This window comes from Hordeum vulgare, chromosome 6H, assembly GCF_904849725.1.
Source record: "Hordeum vulgare subsp. vulgare chromosome 6H, MorexV3_pseudomolecules_assembly, whole genome shotgun sequence".
In the NCBI taxonomy this organism is placed as follows: Eukaryota; Viridiplantae; Streptophyta; class Magnoliopsida; order Poales; family Poaceae; genus Hordeum; species Hordeum vulgare.
The window spans coordinates 446,832,936-446,851,929 of NC_058523.1; the positions used below are offsets into that span (position 1 = coordinate 446,832,936).

At 42.9% G+C, this 18,994-nt stretch overlaps 1 long non-coding RNA gene across 12 annotated transcripts; it reads left to right on the top strand.

The window, feature by feature from the left end:
• The first annotated feature begins 9,308 nt into the window (after positions 1-9,308).
• On the top strand, positions 9,309-18,625 carry LOC123404095. Of its 12 annotated transcripts, none has more exons than XR_006611632.1 (9): positions 9,309-9,457; positions 9,694-9,776; positions 10,750-10,786; positions 10,928-12,828; positions 12,948-13,040; positions 13,149-13,293; positions 15,222-15,399; positions 15,924-16,154; positions 18,400-18,625. It is a non-coding gene; the product is annotated as an uncharacterized LOC123404095 (long non-coding RNA). The 12 variants fall into 12 exon arrangements; XR_006611626.1 differs by lacking the exon at positions 18,400-18,625 and adding an exon at positions 16,322-16,439; XR_006611631.1 differs by lacking the exon at positions 18,400-18,625 and having other exon boundaries at positions 10,928-11,083; positions 12,785-12,828; positions 12,936-13,040; positions 15,924-16,439.
• Positions 18,626-18,994: the final 369 nt, after the last annotated feature.

Consider the following 18,994-nt stretch of genomic DNA (forward strand, 5'->3'; position numbering starts at 1 on the left):
TAGACGATGATGTTAAGCCAAAACCATAGACCGGTAGGACGTATGACCCTTGTAGAAGGTAGTCGTTGCCAATAGTAGATTGTACGGTGAAGATAGGCCATGACTGTTTTTGCAGGATCCCCTTTTTGATGACCATCATGAGAGGAGCGATATCTATTTAGTACTGGCGCAAGACCTATCAACTATTGAGGTTCAGTATTTGTAAGACCGCTCTTTTTATAAAGGATTGAAGGTCTCAAAGTAGTGCATATAGATGAAGGTTGTCATTGAAGGAGCAACATTTTTGAAGACCCCGTGATATTGATTCTAAGGGTGGTAGTACCACATGCTATTTGATGGTCAATTGGATATTCAAAGAGAATCCCAAACCTAACCCTTCTCTTTCTAGCCTTTTCGAATCTCGGGGACGAGATTCATTTTAAGGGTGGTAGATTTGTAACATTCCAAAATTTATATTTTGGAATGTTAATTAATTAAATAGGCTTAATTAAAACTTGCTTGTATTGCTTGTCGTTAGCTAGTCTTGACAAGGATTTGAAACTTTTGGAATTTGAATGATTTTTTTTCGAGAGGGAATAAAATGACTTTCCCAATCATTCATTTGGATGTTATTTTGGTTTTGAGAATATTGGGAATATTTCCAATTCAAATATGAGAGAGGATTACATGACATCCTCAATAATTAAATTGGAAAGTAATAAAGTATTCTCCTCTTAGATTTTCAAATTTAGAACAAATCCAACAAGAAAACAAATGAAAAGAGAGAAGGTAACATGACTCCTTCGATATAAAGAGTTGGAAATTGTTTTACATAAAATTTTGGAATACTGGTTTGCGATTGAAAAATATTTAGGGCACATCTATGTAGCCCAATTTTTTTTTATAAAGAGTATTATAGGTATTTTCTATAAATGTCCCCATGTAAAAATGTTCACTATTTTATCAAGTAGTTATAATATTTTTTTCAGTGTTTTTTTTGGAGAGTTTAGGAATGTATATGATATAGTTTTATCAAAAACCAAATACTGTAGTATTGAAAAAAAAGTAAAAACCCAGGCTCACTGTGCGCCGGTGCACAGTGGCCCAGCAGCCAGGGGCCACGCATCGAGCAGCCTAGCACAATCAGCGCTCCAGGACCGGAGCCCATCGCTAGCAACACACCGAGCAAGCCCTCCATTTTTTTCCTTTCTCTCTCTCTACCCACTGACGCATGGGGCCCAACCGTCATCTCCTAGCTCCGGCCAGAATCCTCCTCACGCACGAGACCTCCTGTGTCCCTGATCCAAATTCAATTGATTTGATCGATCTACTTCTCCTAGACCACAATACGCAGCATATATTTATTCACCTCCCTCCTCTCGTCCGATTTTCGCAAGAATCACCAAATCCCCTGCCCTATCTCTCTGTCTACCTCAGTTTCGGATCTCGCCGGAGTCCACCTGAGCAGAAGCTCCGCCACTGTCGAATTCGTCACCACTAAGGGTTCCCCGCCTCTTTGATCCCCTCAGTACGAATTTCCTTGGTCTTCTCTCTTTCCCTCACCATCTATCGCACGCAGGGGAGCACCAAATGGACTGCATCAAGGGTGACCGAAGGCAAACATGCCTCTGACGAACTCCAGACGCACGTTGCCGCTGCTCGGGGACGAATTTGTCGCGGGAAAAGGATCCCCGTGGTCCTCCACATCCTGAAGTTACATCCCAGACCCCCAAGGGCCTCCCCTCTGACCCCATGCTCCAAGACCCGAGCCTCTCGTGCGTTTCTTCTCCAACTCCGGCAGCCCCTTCTCTGTTTCGTCTCCGGTGAGTCACCCAGCCCCGTCCGATCCCCTTTCCACGGCTGAGATTAGATCGGCCTTGTGTTTTTTTATATACTTATGTATTCGAACCGGTATGCGCTAAGGCTCGGCTGTCCATTGTTTAGCCAAAGCAGCAAACACCCTCTAGCCAGCAGCATCTCGCCACGTGGCAACTCCATAGTGACAGCAGCAACAACTCGTTATTTTGACAGATTTTAGTGCAGTTTTCGTTTAGTCATATCTCTCGATCCACACACCCAAATTCATTGATTATTTTTCCTACATACTCGTATTGACCAATAGAATCCAGTATAACCAAAATTTCACTCTTTTGAACTGTTTAAATTTGAATTCATTCAAATTTGAAATCAACCATCCGGAGGCCATATCTTTCAAACCGTTGATCCGATTTAGTTGATTCGTTTTGCATTGTGATCCTATTGGGTTGCATACAATAAATACATAATGATGTGCTACTATTGTTTGGATTATAAATTGGTTTCTTGCTATTTGTTGTTATTGAGTGATTGCCTATTTATCGGTACTTTGTTTGAATCGTGTAGATTGTCCGGAGAGCGAATATTCGCTTTGCGAGGATTGTGAGTGCGTCTGACTACAACAACAATGTATAAGGCAAGTTACATGTTGATCATCCTTTACCTATTATTTTTCTATGCATATAGTATTATATCACCCTATGAAATTTATGCATGTATAGGAATATTATTATTATGCTATGCTATTGAGCTATATCCCCTCGTCATTCAAGATCATGTTAGATATATTTTGCTATGCTATGTAGACGGGGATTAGTTTCTGTATTCATTGAGTTTATGTGAGGATTACTACAAAATAAATTGAGTAGTAATTCAGGATATAATACACCTCTGGGCGGATATGGTATTGCTGGGTGGTTTCAAGAACATCATGGTATAAACCCTCTGAATGTAAGTGGAATGCCGCCCAGGTTCAAAAAGATCAAACAGACTTAGTGACTAGTAGCTTCCTTGTGCGACCACTGGCTATTATGGGCTCTGGCTTAGTTGATCAGTCGTGGAAACCTTACCCGGATGTGCCAGCTGATGTAGCTATGATAGGTGGGATGGGCCTCCTGTGGGACTAGGTGACTGCTTCTGAAAGACTTCGTCTCAATCTTCGGGTTGGGTCCAGTGGGTACAGCGTACTAACCTCTGCAGAGTGTATAAACTAATCATGATTAGCCGTGTCCCCGGTTATGGACAATTTTGAGCAGCTAGGCCATTACAGTTGTTGGATGATCTTGACAGATGATACACCTTAATAAAATTGAGTGGGGAACTTAATAATGGTAATAGGTTGGAGTTGGAGATGCCAATTCAACCATATGTGAGTTATTGTAGCAAACAAACTAAAACTTGACTGTTAGGTAGTTGTGAGGATAAAATCAGCTTTCTGCAAAATAACCATCAACCTTTCTTTTGCCTATGCATATACATGTAGGTCTGTTATATAATTCCTTGTGTGACTTGCCAGTACATTCAACGTACTGACCCTTGTGGCTGTAACTTATCATGTTGCAGATTTTATGCGACAAGTGAGTGATACGATGTAGGGTTACGATGTCTATACTCAACATTTGCCTGTGGTGTTGATGGATTCATGAAGATTTTATTTGCTTTTCCGCTGTATTTTGTGTGTATGGTAGCCATGAGCTACGAGTTATGTACTATATTAAATTATGGATCTACGATGTAATATTATGACATGTGGTTTATTCTTGATATTGCATCTTGTACTGTGTGTGCTAGATGTCGATCCAGGGACTAGCACAGTAAGCACAGAGACATCGAACCTTATCAGGTTCGGGTCGTTATAGTTGCATGGAAAACAAAAAAAAAATCCTATGCACACACAATATCTATGCATGGTGATGAGCATCTACGAGAGGAGAGATCAGATCCACATACCCTTGTAGATCGCTAAGCGATAAGCATTAAGAAACACGATTGATGTAGCTGAACGTCTTCGCGATCCAAATCGCAAGCCGTCCCGTGATCAAATCACAATCTAGTGTCGAAGAGCCCGATGACCATCTCCGCCTTCTTGATCCAGGAAGAAGTGCGAAGAGGTAGATGAGTTCTCTGACAAAACGAGGCATAGCGACGATGTTGGAGGAGCTGATCTGGCAGGGCTATGTCGTGCGTTGCAGAATTAGCCTACAAGGTGTCATGAACTAGTGGAGGGAGAGGGGTTGCGTTGTGGCTTGTGGTGCGGATAGCCTCTCTCCTCTCCACTATATATAGGAGGGAGGGAGGGGTGGCACCCTAGGGGGAAAATCCTAGGGTTTGGCCGGCGGCGCCAAAAGGGGAGGAGTGTAGGATCGATAGAAGGTGTGCCTAGAGGGGGTGACTAGACTACTTGTCAAGATTAAAATATTAGCCTTTTCCCAAATTATTGGTTGGCAGATTTTAGTGATTCTATCAAGTCGAGTACATCCTACACATGCTAGTCAACATATATGGCAGCAGAAAAGTAAAGACTTTGCACATGTAGTAAGGAGTAGAGTTTAAGAGATCAAACACAAAGAGGTTGACACGACGATTTTTGGCATGGTTCCAATAGGTGGCGCTATTGTACGTCCATGTTAGTGGAGACTTTAACCCACAGAGGGTAACGGCTACGAGGATCCATGGAGGGATCCACCCACACGGGTCCACAAAGAAGTGACCTTGTCTATTCCACCACGACTTCCGGCCACGAAGGGCTAGCCTCACTCACGGTAGATCTTCACGAAGTAAGCGATCTCCTTGCCCTTACTAACATCTTGGTTCAACTCCACAACACGAAGTAGGATGCTCTCAAGCGACACCTAACCAATCTAGGAGGCACCACCCTCTAAAAGTAATAAATGTGGTAGAACGATGAACACCTTGCTCTTGTGCTTCTAAAGATAGGCTCCTCAACACACAATCACTCTCTCACAGAATAGGCATGGGTAGGAGAGGTTGATTTGGTGGAAAGTAACTTGGAGAGGCTAGAGATCAAGTTTCAAATGATTGGATTGAAATATCTTGATCTCAACACATGAGTAGGTGGCTCTCTCTTAGGAAAATGGATCTGGTAATAAAGTGTGTCTTCTGAGTTCTTCTCCCACGAATGATTACAACATACAATCAAAACTCCAAATAAAGATAAACATTAGAATATGACAGCTTTGAAAGATACATGACTAGTACAAGCTCTCCCTAAATGTGTGCAGTCCCTTTTTAAAGGATAATTGCTTTGGAATGCATGGGCACACACATGGTAGAAAGGACAAGACAAGTCATGTAAATCCTGGCTATATGCATCAAACATATGTGAATGAAGAGCTTCCATGCTTAAGGCTCCCTCTTGCAAACAATATGTGCAAGAGACAAGACATCATCATGAACAAGGATATGATGCATATACATACCTTGGGGATCTTGAGCATCTTAGCAATAGGAGTACACTTCAGAAAACATCTATCTATTATATTATTATTAAAACAATAGAAAACGTATGACTTAGATTTACCAGTAAAAATATATTTAAAAAGAACGGATTTGATCTATAGGAAAGAAGAACGTATATGCATGTCTCCTTATCTTTACCTAATAATAAAGAGGTTATCGCTTCTGTCGGAAAACCCACCGCGGCCATTTTGTAAAAACAACCTCCTATTTTGTGGTAATCAACCCGCACTCTTGTTTTATTTGAGATAACGTTTCGTGCGCCTCGTAATCAACAGCGACGACGGGCCCGGTCGGATCCGGGAGGATCTGAATCGTGCGCCGCGGCGGCGGCCATGGGGGCGAGTACGTCTTCGAGGATGAGGAGGAGGAGGACTGGCGCGAGGACGCGCCGCTCGTGGAGCAGAAGGAGGGGTGCGGTCGAGGACTAGGGGATCGAGATGGAGAGGAGGGGGTCTAGGAGATCGAGATGGAGAGGAGGGGGTCTAGGAGATCGAGATGGAGAGGAGGGGTGCGGTCTGCGCCTCGCCAGGATTGTCCGATGCGGGGTCCCCATCGTGGGGGATGCGGTCAACGGGGGCGACTGATTGGGGGGGAGGAGGAGCGGGTACGGACCGAGCAGGTCGTTGCCGCCGAGGTGGTAGCGGCGGATGAGCCAGTGGACGCCGTCGAGCTGGTGCGACTTGAGGTCGGCAGTGACCCCGAGGTCGGCGGAGGAGAGGCGGGGGAGCTGGGACTTCCCGTCGACGGAGAGGACGAGGTCGTCAGTGGCGAGCAGGCGGCGCTCGTAGGCGGTGGCCGCCATGGGGAGGAGCGGTGGGGACTCGTGAAAAAAAGAGGGAAATGGATGTGGGGAATAGTCGGAGTGACGTGGAAGAGAAGAGACGAGAAGGCTGGCAACGAGAGTCAGCGTGTTGGACACGGCCCGGCCTCGGCCCGTTTCTCGCTAAAAAGAAGTCAAAAGGGCGCGCATTATTATTATATACACACATTTCCCCTAATCCTTCTCTAATCTCTCCCTAATCTCTCCCTAATAATAAAGCAAATAGGGTTTCTGGTCGTCCGTCATGACATTTTTAGAAAAAGGTCCCTCCGTTTTCGAGGAATCAACCCACAGTCCCTGATTAAGTGGAATAAAAACGTTTTGTTTTTTCAAAAAAAACCCTGTCCTCCAACGGTCTAGGGATGGGGGTGGATCGGGATGGCCCGGTCCCGATCTGGCTGAGGAGGAGGTCGGTCCGTCGATGGCGGCTCCAGCGCCGGCGAGCGTCACGGCGGTGGTCAGAGGTGGAGGCGAGGCCGAGGGGCGCGTGGGGCGGCTGGATCTGGCGACGGGCGCAGCGCACCATGCGGCGGGGCGGCGAGGCTGGAGGCGGCGGCGCGCGGCAGCGCAGGCAATGACAACGGCAACGGCGCGGCCACCGGCGTGGCGCGGGCGTCGAGGAAGAGCAAGCCCAAGAAGATCCCGCATCGCAGCCTCGGCGTGGCGCAGCTCGAGAAGCTCCGCATCGAGGAGCAAAAGAAGATGGGGGGGAGGGCCGTCCGCGGCCACGCCGTCGTCGCACGCGCTCAATGGCAGGGCCCTCTGCCACCTCCCCGCCGCAGCCCCCGCTGAGCGCCCTGTCAAGGCCGGCCGTCGCGGACCACTACGGCTTCAAGCCGGCGCTCTGGAACCCGGCGGATCCAGCCAAGCACTCGTACAAGAGAAGCCTGTGCCCGCAACCTCCACTCCCAAATCCAATGGTACGTGCCTGCCCTCTCCACGTCACGGCACGGCGTTGGTATGCATGTGTACACACGAACGAGGCCTCAAACTTACGCAAATCTTACGCCGACCAGGTGAGCACGGGCCTGTCCCTTACGGCACCGTCGAGCCACCCAATGGAGCCCCCTTCAAACCAAATGTACAGCAGCGGCAGCAGGAGGAGCAGCGCGGCGGCGCCGGCGCCGACATCGACACCGACGGAGGATGAGAGGGTACGTATTATATATGTCTCACGCCGCTCCCATGATGAACTTCAACTTGTTTGTGATGGATAGTCGCTGAATGTGGATTTGGGTAGAGTATAGGAAACGACAGGCGTGGATAGGTCCTGGCCCTTCATGTTCGAGGAGATTAGTTCATGATGAGGGGAACATCAAGCTTTATTGATCACTCTGAATGTCTTCAGACATACATTTCAAACACAGGGAATTTAGGACCACCACACAGGATGTTTATAGTTGAGGTTAAATTCTGCGCAATTTTACATAATGGACAGTCACACAAATTGTTGATGGTCATCAAAGGCACTATCTTAGAAGGGGAACAACACCATGCTGTTGAAAATTCCGGCCAGTTCGAATACACCTTCGAATACACCGCAGGTAAGTATGCACTAAATGGACTTAGTGGCGGTTGGCTTTGAGGAGGGAGGCGACGAGGAGCGGGGAGCTCGGGCGGACGTGCTGAGGGGATGACCCTCCCTCGAGGCCGGCCCACGCCCCGGCGCGGAGCGGGGAGCTGCTGCCCAAGGGCAGCGGCCCCTACGCGGCGGCTGCGGCGGTGCGGCACGAGGGGTGGATGGTGCGGTACGGGCGATGGAAGATCGGGAGGTCCTTCTTCCACACCCGCTACTTCGTGCTCGACAACAAGCTCCTCGCATACTACAAGAAGCAGCCCAAGGACAACAACATGGTAGGTGCTCCAGACCTTCAGAGCTCCGTACCAGAGTTTCTGGTCAGAGTCAGATCGTTTGAGCTGTTAGGGCCGCAGTCCACCTTCCGGAGTGACCTCCCGTTGCTTCCCGGCGAGTTTTCAGCGGGATTTTTCCTCGCTCGCGGCGCGCTCTGGCCAATTTTGGCGGAGCGGGGCAGGGCGATCGGAGGATCCTGCATCGGTCGCAGTTCTACTACTTGCGGTAAATAATTTGGGGGGAGAGCAGTTCGGTTCCACAGCTAGGCCGGGATCTGCTCGGTTGAACTGAATGTTTCTTCGTGCAGTGAGAATCACATGAGCTGGTGTCAATCGATTGTAAAATCTGAAGCTGAACAAATCTGTTCATTATAATTTGCAAGTGCTCTGTTGAGCTGGGGCTGTTGAACAAGAGCGGATGCTTTTAGTTGAGTCTCGGAACTGCTAACGAATGTGCCTCGCGAATTAGTGGTGTTTTCCTTTTTCAACGCACCCATTTTTGAATTTATAGCTGCAATTAAATAGTTTCTTCGGACATACAACAATGCTTCATTTTTATTTTATAAGAGAAATAACAAAACCTCTATCATATAGCTTCATTTTAAACAGAAAATAATGCTTGAATTAATCCATTGAAACCGAATGAAAATTAAGCAACAACTACTTACTATTGAATCAAGAAACAAGATCAATTAGGTAGATTTAGATAGCTAGGTTCAGAGATTGAATCAATCACTATTGTGTAGTACAAGGGTGTAAAGTATTCTTTTAGTAGGAAAGCCTTGAGATATTTTTTACCCGGTGCAACGCACGGGCATTTGTACTAGTCCCATATAAGTTTACAACTAGCCTAAAAGTTTGGGACCCAATGCCTTTCCTTATCTCATAATAACTGCCTTTTTGTACGTGGAGTCAAAAAAAAAAAAAGATATGAGCAGCCAATGCCTTTCCTTATCTCATAGTAACTGCCTTTTTGTACGTGGATTCATCATTAAATGCTAATTAAAAGTATGGCCACCAGCCGGATTTTATATTTGTGTATTGGACACGCACAATAAAAAACAAGATATGAGAAGTGGCGAAGTCTGACTTCACGTATAAGAAAAGAAGTCCAATGACATTACGAGGATAGACATCATCTCTACTATTAAAAGCACGAGAGGACAGATTTAAATTACAATCTTAACCGTCTAATTACTTAATCAAGGGTCTAAAAACGTCATTAATGAAACTAGACAGTTTTCGTTAGCGCTAATTGCCCACCCCCACGTCTCGCGGTCAATCCCTCGCTCGCATGCTCGCCGCGCCTCCTCCCCCCGGTCGCTGCGCCGCTGGCCTGCTCGCCGCGCCTCCCCCCCCCGCTCGCCGCGCCTCCTCACCCGCTCGCCGCGCCGCGCCTCCTCCCGCCGCTCGCCGAACCTACTGATCCACGCGTGACCATCATGCCGCACCACACCACAAAGGAGGGGACAGCGGCGAGGACGGTTCCACACCGGTCGGCGGCGCGGTGAAGTATGTCCTGCTCCCTCTGCCATATCCCTTTCTCTTTCCCTCCCTTCATTTCTCTTCTTCTCTCGGCCGACGGGTTAATGGTGAGTGACGGAGGTTCACCCCCCTCTCCTTGGGACGACAGCGGCGGCGGGCAGCAAGTGGCTGGCTACAACTCGCTTTTCTCTCCGATCCGTTCTCTCTCACCGGATGTCTCTGTAAACTGAATCTTATTTCTCTGAATTTTGGCTGAACTGCAGCACGAAGGAGGCAACCAGGACACCGACGCCAAGCCGGCGACCAGGGCGGACACCATCTCAATCTCCGGTCATTTCTTCCTCTGGTATGACCGCACGATCTCCACCTATACAAAATTAGTTAGCCTTGAGAGAAAGAATTCAACAATTTATTGATCACTTTAATCGTTATAAAGAGTGTGGCTGGTGCACCCGGGGGGCGAGGACAATCAGGGTTGATGATCCCCATCTGTATTACAATTAGAAAGGCCACCGGCATTATTGCTCAAGCTTAAATTAATAGACAGAGTGCATCACTCTCTTTTGAAAATTCCGAGCATACCATTGATGACTTTTATTGATTAGGGGATTTATTGCAGCAAGAACGCGTTAATCTTGGCTATCAACAGAGAATGTGATGAGATGGCATTGGTTGCAGATGAAATGAAAAAATATTTATAGGTCGGATTGGCTTATGCATAGGTGTATTGATTGGAATTATCCACTTTACTGTGTTCTATGTTTTTCATTTCCTTTTGTTGATGAAGATTGATTTTTTCAGTGCAGATCTAGATTGTAGAATTCCATGCTTGAGTTAGGGCTTGTGATTGGCCTTTGTGATGCGCACGTAGATTCTAGGATGTACTTGATTGATCTATGAGATGTGTGACTTGGTGGTGAAGGTTTCTCACATCTGCTTGGTTGACTATGGAGAAATGAGCATGTTCACCGTGCGGATTGTTCATATATTCTTTGGCTGTGTCAGTGCTGATCTCAGTTACTTGATTTTCTATCAATTGCTCTTGCCAGTGGAGGGATAGTAGCAGATTTAATGGTCGTATTTTGTTAATTTTAATAGCAATCCTTTTATTCTCAGATCCATGTCGTTTATGCACTGCCACATTGGTTCATCTTTATTTCCTAGAGTATCCTGACAGGTTTCTGTAGGATAAACATTTCTATCATGCTAAGCATTTTTTTAAGTATCGCAAGCTGTAAGTTTGGGAAATTTATACTTGTTCATTGTAGCTTTACTATTCCTGTAAGCTTACACCTCATATCTCCATCTTATAATTGCAGGTGTATTCACCTCATCACACCATTAGTTCTGATCAAGGTACCCATCATTTCCTACATTGCAGATGTAAAGCCATTTTTTCTGGGGATTGCTGATATTAAGTCTGTCATTCGGCAAAATATTTCTGATCCTAATAAATAATCAGATTATTGTGCTCATAGTTTTTCTTCTCTTAACTAGGATCTGGATGTGGTGCAAGCTACAAACACTACCCGGAAGGAGGCATCGGGATTGTTATTGACTCGGAGGAGCAGGAGGCACCCGGAGAGGGAGTAAGCACCTTGACAATGACAGCCATGACCCGGCTTATTTGGTTATCCTTCATATGTCACCTAGGTTGGTTTGTGGGAATTGACATGCATTGTTGTTCCATTTAACTGATTTATTTGATAAATATATGACCATATGAGTAACCTATTGTTTGTTTTAGTACCATTTTACTTATCTATTTGATAAACATGTGACCATATGAGTAACATATTGTTTGTTTTAGTACTACCAGACACCGCATTCCTATTTAATAGGGAATTTATTATCTATCATTCAGGCTATAATAATTGTTTTTTACTAGCGATTGAAGCTTTATTGTATGCTTTAGATTTATCTATTACTATTAAACAATCAAACATATTCATCTCTAAATGCATCCAACCTAATCTACGTGTAACATCCCAAACTAATTATAGCCTCATGATCCGAATCACTTGATTTTATCTAACAATTTAGATTACTCTATCTGTCACACATGAGTGCGTTTAGCAATATTAGAGTGCATACGAAAACTCTTCCGTCCCATTATGACTCGCGGTGGCGACCCCATCAATCACGCCCAAAAAAAAGAATCAGATCCCAATCAGATCCCCTCACCCTCAACCGGGCGATGCACCACCGGCTTGCCATCACAAGACTTCCCAGTTGGCGTGATCCTCCTCCCCCTTCTCACTAGATTTCATCTTCGCCAATGAGAGGTGCTCTAGGGGGGCTCCGGCGACGGTGGTGGGGAGCAGCGACGCATTGGCGGGCAGCAGTGCTTATGCAGCACATAGCGGCAGCGCTGTAGGGCGGGAAAATGGAGGCCTGATGGCGCTGAAGGCGGATCTCGGCCGCGGATCTTGGCCGTGAGAGTGACACGCAGAGGCTGTTGGCAGCCGCATCACCAAGCGGCAACCCCGCCGCCACACCCCCACACAAGCGCAGCGCCCCCAGATCGCTGAGCCACAACCCCGCCGTTCCCTGCCAAAGGTCGCCGACGCCTTCCCCAACTTTTGGGTCGGCACCCAGATTGTAGGCCTCCCTTTTAGCACCTTTTAGTGTTTGGTTAACACGTTTCTATGAAATTGAAGGTATCAGTAAGGTTATGTTGTGTGTTCACATTAATTTAGAAATTGTATGTATAAATTGAGTGCATCCGATGTTGTGCTTCTCATGTTCCCTTGAATGGATGGATGGAAAGATGTTTTATCTTTCAGGATTTCTGGTGTGCGTACGATCCTCTAAATAACTTTTTTTCATCTCATGCAGCAACAGAGGTTTAGTGTAAGGCGTTGCAGCATGGATGCACATGGGATGCTGCACGTTAAAGTCCTTTACTTTGTTGATAATTTCTGTGATGTAGATTATAAGTTATATAACAGAAATAGAATTTAATTTGTGTATGGTGTGGATTCCAAAACTAATCTGCTTCTATTGAAACGCTCGCTTGTACTAGAATTTTTCTAAAGCTAATGGAATCCCCTTGTACTCCGTCTAAAGCTTTCACGATGACTACTTTTCCAAGATACATGTGACAGAGAGTAGGAGCTCAGGGAGCTGAATGTGAAAGGATAAAGTAGTCGGGAAGGAGAAATCATATGTTGGATTAACTAATGCTTCCTAATCAGTATGCTTTTCATATTGTCGTTTATATTGAACTAATATAGTTTGCTTTTGATTAAGGATCTTGACATGGCACCTAGCTGTTTTTGATTTCCTGTAGTTTTTGTTGATCTTCTCCTTCTTCGGATTAAATTGCTCATTGCTTTTCCTATTCTTTTGCAGGAACATGAACCTTATGATGACCCATAGTTGGATGTATGTGAGAGGTACAGGTGTTATCTCATAAGCATATCAAAATACAATCATGACGTGTATAATTATTCAGTTATACTTTTTGTTCATGGCTCAGCAATCGACCAAATTAAATGACAAGATAAACATTCAGACATCCTTGATGACTGGGATTCTAGGAAGACGATCACATACTCGACCAGGCCACCTGTCACCGCGAGACAAGCTAAAAGTGAAGCAACTACAGGTTTGCATCGAATGTTTTTACTATTGGTTTCTTCAAGGGTAGAAACTTATACCCAACATATGTCATTTTTAGGTCAATTGACTAGCCCCTCTTTTTATAATTGTGCAGTCAATTTAGAGAAAGGGGAAAAGAAAATGTATGACACAAGGACCCTAAACCCTAAACATTTGCATTCCTGATCCTATTTATGATCCTACAAGGGCTATCTCTATGAGCTGAACAATTATAGCAGATGACACAATCAAATTCAGAGGTTAGAGCGTGACGAGCAATGTTATGAGAGCTTGTCGTTGATCTGCCTATTTTCCGCAAAATTGGGACATGATGGATGGTCCTTGTGAGGTTCTCCAAGAATTTTATTCCTCATTTTTCTGTTCTGGTAGTATGATGGATTTTGATTAGTTGAGAACCTGCAGTTTCTTTGGTAAGTTGGGATTAAGAGTTCCTGATAGGAATAGGATCCCTACCAGGACGAGGTCTCAGGTTATATGGTTGGAAGAGAGGTTGGCGGGGTGAGGTGCGCGGCCGGCGGCGGCGGGGGGGGGGGGGGGCACAGTGATCACGCACGCGCACAAAAGAGAGAGAGAGAGAGAATCGAGGCGGCTAGGGTTAGGGTGCCGGCTCCTATGGGAGCCGAGCAAATATGATTGCTTCTGCTTAACCAAAACGGAGTCCTTACATGAGTATATATAATCTCCCTAGCCTAACAAATACGATAAACTAGGCTAAGCCCCTAATAACGATAAGATAAGTTGGGCCAGGCCTTTATGTGGTTGCGCCCTTGGGCCCTCTCCGGTTATAATGAATAAGGGTCATAACAGTTCCATATATATTTCTGCATTGGTAGTATGATGGCATTTTTTTGCAGTGTCTGATTTATTCACTGTGTTATTACTTAGACCAAGCTTCTACCTTACTTGAGTTAGTATTTTTTATGTATTCCAATAGCTGTTATTAATTATATTTTTTTACTTCCACGGGATCAACAAATTGTCAAGCGCACATGCTACAACCATCAATTTCTGTGATATTAACCATCTAACTCTACAATGTTCACACACTGGTTTCCGTCATCTATACGATTATGTTTCCATTACAGTTGTTTGTTTCTCCAATGACTATGTATACTCTTACGCACAATAAGAAATATATTCACGCTATGCTAGTGCATCCAAAAGAGTTGGTACCCAGGAGTTTGTTTTCCTATTATGTGCATTGCTGGGAGCCTGGAACCTTAAAAAAATTATATTACATACGAAATCATCTCCATCAGCGCCTGCCTACAACATAAAAATTGTTATCCTTCCCAAAGACGAATTTCTGAACATTCTAGGAATTCACGTATTTGTGTCCGTACATTTTTCACCTTTACTATAAGTGGAATGGTTTGTTATTTATTTAACTGCAATTCAAAACATTTAAGTACCGCACTATATGTTAATGCTACTCAAACTCCATTATTTATAATAAAAATATGTTTAGGGCTACTTTGTTGTATGAGTGATGGCCTTTTTCTATGAATTTCGTACGCCAACTGTTGATACAAGGTATTTATAGGAAAAAACAAAGGCAAATGCCCTTTTGAAAAACCAACAAAGGATTCCTCGGTGAACCCTCACTTTTAATGCAAGTTCACTGGACGACTACCATATCTTTATGTAGCATTGGAATGCTTGGATGGGAGATCTCCATTCAGCTTTTAGAAGCCGTGATTTTATTTGGTTGGTTTGGTGGACAATATAGGTCTATATCCACTAATGGTAGTTATTTTTTATTTGAACTAGCAGTTGTAACAAACATTATATACCTTCGTATGCAATTTTTGGTGTTGAGATTTTGCTTTAGAATATTGGCTCACTGCCATTAATACTTTTATGTGAGGCTGTTTTTCAATCATGAAAAAGTTATCTTATTTATTAACAACCAATGAGAACACCTAATGGATGGAATAAGATATATTGTGGTCTGTATGCAACAACATGGTCATAATTGTGTTTCACCTTTGAAACTGCAACTTGAGCGACATCATAGAATTGTGTTTCCATTTAAGATTTTTTTGAAACATTTTTTTTGTATTTGTATGAATTTCATTTGCTCAAGTATGAGACGTGCATTGCACGTGCAAGCTTACTAGTTACCTGAAAGTTGATGCAGCATGCTCACGCAAAGAAATTTCGTCAGGCTCTGTGCAAAAATATTTGTGCTTGGATCTTCTGATGATGCCCACGGAGCCGCTGCAGTAATCTCCTCGGCAGTCGGCACTTCCCTTCTTCGCCTTCTTTGATCGAGAGCACGACGGTTTCTCTCCATGTCCCCGTCGGCATATCAACGGTGGCATATCCGACTATGAGGATCACCAGTGAGGCTCCCGTCATCAACTATCTTTCTTTGGTTTCTCCCGAGGGACATGTTACCGTCTATTCGCACGCCTCCTTCCATCCATGTCCCCTATGCATCCTGATTGGTTTGAGATGATTCCATTGACATTCGCTAGCATCGTTGTTGATGAAACATTTGTTATATCATGTTTGCAGCTTCTGTTCGTGACTTTGCAATCAATATTTGTAGATACAGTTCATGGATCACGAAATCTGCACAATCTCCATCTTCATCCAGTGATTATACTGTATTGATTGGTTGTGTCAGGGTTATTTTATCAACCACTAGGTTGCCGATCTATAATACAGTTTTATTCTTACACAAGTTAATATGGACTTGATTCCTTTTAGCTAGGTTCCCTATAATAGCTTGAGAGGTTTCTCATATGATGATTTACTATGTTTAGTTTGCTTCGTTTCATGCTCCTCATGGTTTCTTTGAATTCTTCTCAAGGTTCTCGATGAAAAATCTCACATTAGCAAATATGTTGTTCTTTTGTACCAGGGTTGCATGTGGTATTGACGGTAAATTTGAGAAGCAGCATCAAACTCCTCGATGTTGCTCTTATCATATGGTGTAAATAGATTTCGAATAAAGCAATCGCTATGAGAATTTTTTTGAGGGAGAGGATGTTGACAGTGTATAGTTAGATGTAAGAAGATATAATCATGAAGTGTGAGAGATGGCAACAGTATGGCAACATGGTGGAATGTACTGTTGTGCTCACCAATGAAGGTTAGTCTTTCTTTCTGCTGCAGCCAGTCGATTATGCAAAAACTATACCTAATATCTATGTAGGTACGCCCAAATATATATAAGTGGGTGTTGTTAACACTGAGTTTGTATTTATTAATGGGCATACATGTTTAATTTCCTTTTTCTTTTATTTTTGATCTGATCAGGACTTGAGATCTGGAAAGGATCACAACAAGGATATAAATTTACGCATAGCACAACTATGGTTACTTTTTTACTAATAATTTTATAGATATCTACATACTAATAGTGGTCGTCTTTTCATTCGTGAGAAAACATATGCAATGTTCCATCCTGTCTTATGTGAAACTTTTATCCACAACTGATTGAACTAAAATGTCATGAAACATCTATACTAATTTGTTTTCTTAAATTCTTTAGTTAGAATCCATCTCTTCTATGTGAATAGAGACGAACCACGATTATTCTAGCAAACTATGGCCTCGACAGACACTCACTATCATTTCTACGTTTAATTAGAGTGACCGAGGCAATTAGAATGAAATGATCATGCATTCTATCTTCAATATGACAAATGACAATTCAAGTGGAGAAAGAGTCATTAAGTATAGGAGCCATTAGTGTACATATTTGATTTTACCAAGAAACCCAATGATTAGATATGCAAAAGATGATGCTATGAGGAAATAAACATGCAAAATTTAGTGAAAAAGTATATTGTTGTACATGAGGCCACTCATTTCATGCAATTGTCCACTCATTGTCACTTACCATTGGTTTTACTAACAATATACAGATTGCAAAACAATTTCTATAAAATAAGACCATCTTTCTAAATCTCACCTCATCTCAATCAATCAATCATCAATCATCAAACTATCAAGCCAAGACTAATAAAGCAAGGTGTGTTTCTCTGACTTTTTTTTATCCATTCACATGCGTCTCCTATACTCAAAATAAAAGAGGCGATACTAATTCTTATTCTCATGTCAAAGTTTTGTTTGGCGAGCCACGATAACAAAATAGCCCAGCTATCCTGTTCGAGGATCATTTTCTAATGCATAATAACCCATTGAGCCCTTGAATATTTAAACTGTTGTCATATATACTAAATGATTAGAATATCCTTGACATGTGATAAAACATGTTTCAATATATTTACTGCAACAAAATATAATGTAATATTTAAAAAGAAAAAATAATATAATCTAGCCGCGCAAATGTGCGGGTGGACCAGCTAGTTTATTAGATAACACAAGAGTATACTATTGTAAAGATGCAAAGAGCCTCAAAAGCACCAAGATATGTAGAACATATGAGAAAATATGATTTGATAATAGTTATGTCTCCAAGAATATTTAGAACGTTCTCCCTTTGGAATGAATATATAATTACCTCTCCCCCGAATCAGAGCATTTAAATATATTGGGAGTAGATAGGGTGAGACAAGTTCAATCCAGAATATATTAATAGTAAGTAGCAATACCAATTGTATCAATTGTAACTCTCTCTCCTCCTTAATGGTGTTGCTCCTCTTGAGTATGTAGGGTTTGATATTTCTCCTCCTTTGAAAAGTATGGGAAAAATACGATATCCTCCTTCAAAAAGTGGCAGGTTCAATAAAACTCTTGAGGTTATAAACTTGGGGTCACAGAAAATATTTATCTCCCTTTGGCAAATATTCAGAAAATTTCTAGAAAGAATGATATGCAGAGATAATTTTGGGAATCACCAAGGTATTATGATTTGGTAGAACTGAGTATGTTAAATAAGCTTGTGGAAGAAATCGGTGGGACCGATTTTTTCAATTCGATGAAACCGAGTTGGAATGAAAATCAACTCCTTAACTGAAAATAGGCAGAAAATTTCCAAAAACTTTGAAAAAAGAAAATATCTAAAGATTGAAAAACATAAGAGAAAACATTTTTTTTTGATTTTATGAAAATATACATACATATATATGAGAATTGAATGGTTCCAAGAATGTATGAAATAACAAATGTGAACCATCCAAGAATATCCATCTAGATGTGGGGTGTTGACTAGGTCACCTATATTAGAGTATTTGACTTGAGGAGTCAAGCAAGAATGCTTGATCCTAGGTCATACTCATCGTTAAGCGCAAAAATGGGGTTACCATTTTTCGATTAAGAATTTCAATGTCTTCATATCACTTGAGTTGCTTTACCTCATGAATTGGTGTAAAGCTTTATCTAGGATATGAGTACATACCTTCAAATGATGTTGATGATGTGGCATGTAGGTGAACTTGTTGTGGATGATTAATGTTAATGAAGATCATTTTGAGTTGGGAGCAATCCTTGTCGTTTTGGTTCACTTTTCACATACATTGATTAGTCATGCAAGGAAGATCATAATATATCCAAGTGACAAGAATGAATGAATTCATCAAATGATAGTCAAGGATATGATTTTGTTGTCTTCTTCCTTCATCTTCGAAGAAGGGGTTGTTGGTACTTGGCCATGTCAAGATTGCTTTTTGATGAGAGTTGATTGCAATCTTGTGGAGTGTAGTTCTTCACAGTACCTACAAAAGATTAGAGGCAATACAAGGGAGCATAGTTTTCCAAGATATAAGATAGTGTTGAATCAATAGCATCACGGAATAGGCAATCAAGCTCATGCCCTTGCATGCATCCGAGTAAGTCTAGCTCAAGTTTGAAGCATCGATGATGTTCAACTCACTCCTCAAATGACAAAATACTTTCTCATCAAGTGGTTTGGTAAAGACATCAGCTAATTGTTTGTTAGTACGAACATGCTTGAAATCTATATCTTCTTTACCAACATGATCACGAATGAAATGATGCCGCACTTGAATATGTTTTATCCGAGAA